Genomic DNA, 6,047 nt, shown 5'->3' on the forward strand with positions numbered 1-6,047 from the left:
TTAGAGCCTTCTAATTTCCCCCAACTTCCCAGGGAATTACACTTAATTACTCATGCAGCTTTCATCACTGTGTCGCTGATGCCCCCTCATTACCCAAGTGTACTGATCCCTCTTAACAAAAGCAGAAACTTCTCAATTCTTAATGTCCTTGTCTTGTTTGTTATTTTACCTTCGGATTGGCAAACTCTCCTAAATAGTAATTTGTATACATTTTTTCTAGTTGTTAATTTCTGAATCACATCTCAACCCATTTTAGCCTGCTTTCTGTATATATAATTATATAATTATTTTTTTCAAATGTTATTAATGATTCTTTAATTGTCAAATTCAATGGTCATGTCTCAGCCTTTCTCTGATTGGCTTTTTTACCTTCATTTGACATTTTCCCACTCCATCATTATCGAAATCATCCTTCCTTGATGACATTCACATATTTCCCAAATCATTTTCTCTTACTTAATGAGCTTTCCAAATATTTATGATATCTATGTCATTTACTATCATTTTATATGCAATTGATTCCAGAAATAGTGCCCTATGCAAAATTTCTTTCCTCAATTCCAGATTAATCTTTATGTGTCCACTGGACATTTTGCCGAATATACATAGGAACCACAAATGGAATGTTCAGAACTCATTAACTTTCTACCCAAAATGCTCATTTGTATTCTGGATCTCACTGGATATCACCAAAATACCAAGACACTGTATAAGTAACATTTTGAGAGTTTCATTAACTATTTATTTTTACCCCAGCTACTTCACCTGCAACTATTTAATTGTGTAAATTTAACTTCTAAACATTGCTCCAATTTATTTCTCTCAATCCTTTTAGACATTGTTCTCTACTTTTTACCACATGTACTCTTACAATAGTATCCCAACTGATTCTATGTAGTCAGTAAGAGGTTCAAACTTCTGTTCATCCTACCAGATTCTCACTAAAGAAGAAGAAAAAAAGCTGATCTGCACTGTTTCAATTCTATGGATTGCATTTGACCACTGCTGTGTTTTAATGTTCATCTGCTCCAAAACTCACGTTGAAATTTAATGTTCAGTGCGACAGTATAGAAGGTGGGATCTAATGGGAGGTGTTTAGGTCATAAGGACTCCACTCTCAGGAATCTATTAATGTGGCTAAAAAAATGCTCCCAGGAGTGGGTTGATTCTCTTGTCTCTTCTTCCTTCTGCCATGTGACCATCCAGTCTCCTTCCCTTCTACAGGAAGCAATGTGCACAGTGCCATCTTGGAAAAAGAGAATAGCCTCAACAGACACCAAACCTGCTAGCACTTTCACCTTAGACTTTCCAGCCTCCAGAACCAGGAGTCAATAAATTTCTGTTTATTATAAGTTACTCAGTGTCAGATATTCTGTTATAGCAGCACAAAACAAATTAAGAGAGCCACACTCCTAATAATTGGAATTTTCTTCATCATTATCATCATTTTATTAAATGAAGGCTTACAATGTTCCAGGAACTTACAGATATTTTACATGATTTGTCTGACTATATGAGGCATTATCCACATTTTGCAGAAAACTAAGTTTTAGGGAGATTAAATGATTTGCTAAAAAATAATGGAGCTTTGATTAGAAATTAGTCTCCATGTGATTGTTCTGTTTATGTTTCTGTATTTAGTCATCATTTGCATTTATAATGTTTGGTTTAATTTACTTGTTCACCTTTTTCTATCTCCTGGAACAACATAAACAGTAAAGTAGTGAATTTGTTTGTTCTGACTATGAGTATTTCTTTAGTAATTAGATGAAAACTATGTACACAATACACACTCAATGAATAACAAATAATCCCAGCAAGTCTATCTATAAAGCCTGTGATTTTATGTTAACCAGTACACTGCTGGTCAAATGCATATAGGTGATATTCTTTTGAAATGTCCTTTCTTCTCTTAAATGATTATATATTTGATAGTCCTATACATTTGGTGGTACCTCTAAATAGCTGTCTTTGGACTGGCATTATTTAATCAGTTCATTCTTGTCACAGTATTACTACATAGTAAATAAACCATCCCAAAACTCAGGACTTAAAACATCAATAAAATATTCCTGTGTGCACATATCTGCAGGTCAGCTGAAATTAAGCTTTCTGGACTGGAGTTAGGCTCTGGGCTTTGGTCTCCAGCTGGATTTAGATCTGCTTTTCATGTCCCTTATTATATGATGAAAAACTGAAATACAGATAGAAAACAGCCAGATTATATTTGACCACAATCTGCAGCAACTATCTCAGGAAGCCAATTCATAATCTCACAACCAGCCCAGTAGTCCAACCTGCTATCTATAAATCAGACATATAGAACGTCAGACAACTATCTGTAGCACAAGTCCAAGAAACCAAATGATAACCCTGAAAACAATCAGACCCAAGTGTAAATGTTAAATAATTAATGACAATTTTCCTAACTTTTGGTCCTGCTTTCAACATAGGACCAACCAGACAAAGTCAAATATGTGCCATTGTCCAATTACATAGGATGTCCAACCTCTAGTTAGCCCACCTACAGCTTATACCATGTCAACAACCTACAATCTGGGCATATCTGAAGCTTTCCCTTTTTTCTGCTATAAAGCTTTCTCACTCCTCCTCCTGCTTTTGAGTCTCTGCTAAACACAAATGAATTGTGTTTAGCAAACTTTAAATTTAGTAAACTCTAAATAAGTAGACTGTGCTTGTTCCCAATTGGTTGATCTTCATTTATTTTCACAGTGGTCTGCTCCACATTTATCATTATAGGGCCCAAGCTACAGAAGTTAAAATGTCTTCCTTTAGCATCTTTTTGTCATAGTGGTCACTGGTGCACAAGACCGCAAACCTACCCTACTAGCATATTTGGTATTTCAGTCATGTTTGCTTGTTCACATACTGTTGTTTAGAATCTTGTGATATTAATCAGACTCAATCTGAACACCCATGGATTCAAAAATTGTGTAATCTAATCATTCCCAGTCAACATGAAATAATGCAACAGGGACAACATGAACATAATAAAAGTTTCCTTTCAAAAAAGGAAAGGAGAAACACATGATAGACAATAATGATTTACAAAAATTTCTGCATTTTTTGAAGGAAACTTTCATCTGATTCCCCTAAAGTGGAAAAAATAAATGTAATTTGATCAGGCCCAATTTGTACCCCTTAGAAGTGATTTCCACTCTATTGTTGTCCAAGGCTCTTTATTCTTACCTCTAGGAGGTATTTACTTTTTGTCTTAGGTCATTTTGTGATGGTATAACAAAATGCCTGAGGCTGGGTAATTTGTTAATAATTAAAACTTATTTCTCACAGTTGTGGTGAATGGAAAGTCCAAGATCAAAGTGCCAGCAGGTTTTGTGTCTGAGGGTCCAGTCTCTGCTTTCAAGAGTACTCCTTGAGACTGGGCACGGTGGCTCACGCCTGTAATCCCAGCACTGGGAGGCTGAGGCAGGTGGATCACGAGGTCAAGAGATTGAGACCATCCTGGCCAACACAGTGAAACCCCGTCTCTACTAAAAATACAAAAAATTAGCTCAGTGTGGTAGTACATGCCTGTAGTCCCCAACACTAGGGAGGCTGAGGCAGGAGAATTGCTTGAAACCAGAAAACAGAAGTTGCAGTGAGCCAGGATCATGCCACCACACTCCAGCCTGGTGATAGAGCGAGACTCTGTCTCACAAAAAAAAAAAAAAGTACTCCTTGAATATTGTATCCTCTGAAGGGAAGGAACTCTGTGTCCCCACAGGACAGAAGGTAGAAGGGCCCAGTTAGCTTCCTTCAGCCTTTTATAAAGTTGCTAATCCCATCCATGAGGGATCTGCCCTTAAGACTTAATCACCTTCAAAAGATCCAATCTCTTAATATTATTGAAGTAGGAGGCAGGACTAAATTCCAGACCAGATTGAAGACTGGCTGAAACAGAGAAGAAGCACTGAAAGTGCCTCTCTATAAGACACACCCACTTTTGAATGGGTTTGTTTGTTTTTTTCTTGTAAATCTGTTTTAGCTCCTTGTAAATTCTGGATATCAGCCCTTTGTCAGATGGGTAAGCTGCAAAAATTTTTTCCCATTCTGTTGGTTGCTGATTCACTCTAATGACTGTTTCTTTTGCTGTGCAGAAGCTGTGGAGTTTGATTAGGTTCCATTTGTCTATTTTGGCTTTTGTTGCCAATGCTTTTGGTGTTTTGGTCATGAAGTCCTTGCCTATGCCTATGTCCTGAATGGTTTTGCCTAGGTTTTCTTCTAGGGTTTTTATGGTGTTAGGTCTTATGTTTAAGTCTTTAATCCATCTGGAGTTAATTTTAGTGTAAGGTGTCAGGAAGGGGTCCAGTTTCTGCTTTCTGCATATGGCTACCCAGTTTTCCCAACACCACTTATTGAACAGGGAATCCTTTCCCCATTGCTTGTTTTTGTCAGGTTTGTCAAAGATCGGATGGTTGTAGATACGTTGTGTCGCCTCCGAGGCCTCTGTTCTGTTCCATTGGTCTATATCTCTGTTTTGGTACCAGTACCATGCTGTTTTGATTACTGTAGCCTTGTAGTAGAGTTTGAAGTCCGGTAGTGTGATGCCTCCCGCTTTGTTCTTTTTACTTAGAATTCACTTGGCTATGTGGGCTCTCTTTTGGTTCCATATGAAGTTTAAGGTGGTTTTTTCCAGTTCCGTGAAGAAGGTCATTGGTAGCTTGATGGGGATAGCGCTGAATCTGTAAATTACGTTGGGCAATGTGGCCATTTTCACGATATTGATTCTTCCTAACCATGAACATGAAATGTTTCTCCATCTGTTTGTGTCCTGTCTTATTTCCTTGAGCAGTGGTTTGTAGTTCTCCTTGAAGAGGTCCTTTACGTTCCTTGTTAGTTGTATTCCTAGGTATTTTATTCTCTTTGTAGCAATTGTGAATGGCAGTTCATTCTTGATTTGGCTCTCTTTAAGTCTGTTATTGGTATATAGGAATGCTTGTGATTTTTGCACATTGATTTTGTATCCTGAGACCTTGCTGAAGTTGCTTATCAGTTTCAGGAGATTTTGGGCTGAGACAATGGGGTCTTCTAGATATACAATCATGTCGTCTGCAAATAGTGACAATTTGACTTCCTCCTTTCCTAATTGAATACCCTTTATTTCTTTTTCTTGAGTTCACGTCCTTTGTAGGGATATGGATGAACCTGGAAACCATCATTCTCAGCAAACTGACACAAGAACACAAAATCAAACACCGCATGTTCTCACTCATAGGCGGGTGTTGAACAATCAGAACACATGGACACAGGGAGGGGAGCACTATACACTGGGGTCTGTTGGGGGGAAATAGGGGAGGGAGAGCAGGGGGTGGGGAGTTGGGGAGAGATAGCATGGGGAGAAATGCCACATATATGTGAAGGGGAGGAAGGCAGCAAATCACACTGCCACATATGCATCTATGCAACAATCTTGCATGTTCTTCACATGTACCCCAAAACCTAAAATGCAATGAAAAAAAAAATGAGGAAAAAAAAAAGACACACCCACCAGTGCCATGAAGGTTTACCACTTCCACAGCGATACTGGGAAGTTACTGCACCTTTCCAGGGGAACACCTGGAAATTACCACCCCTTTTACTAGAAATCTCTGATTAATTAGGTCCTTAATTTGCATGCAAATAAAAGTGGGCATCAATATGACTGCAGAACTGCCCCTGAGCTGCTACTCTGGAAACACTGCCTATGGGGTAGCCCTGCTTTGCAAGGATAAGTACCTCTGCTGCTGCTGTACACTGCCGCTTCAACACAAGTTGCTGTTTAACACCACTAGCTTGCCCTTAAGTTCTTTTCTGGGTGAAACCAATAAATCCCCCAGGCAAAGCTCCAAATTTGGGACTCGCCTACCCTGCATCACTATAACATTGGTGATTAACTTTCAACACCTGATTTTTTTTTTTTAAACAGAGTCTCACTCTGTCACCCAGGCTGGAGTGCAGTGGCATGATCTTGGCTTACTGCAATCCTCGCCTCCTGGGTTCAAGCGATTCTCCTGCCTCAGCCTCCTGAGTAGCTGGGATTACAGGCA

This window comes from Aotus nancymaae, unplaced genomic scaffold (assembly GCF_030222135.1).
Source record: "Aotus nancymaae isolate 86718 unplaced genomic scaffold, 86718_ANA_hifiasm-v0.15.2.pri h1tg000062l, whole genome shotgun sequence".
NCBI classification, from domain to species: Eukaryota; Metazoa; Chordata; class Mammalia; order Primates; family Aotidae; genus Aotus; species Aotus nancymaae.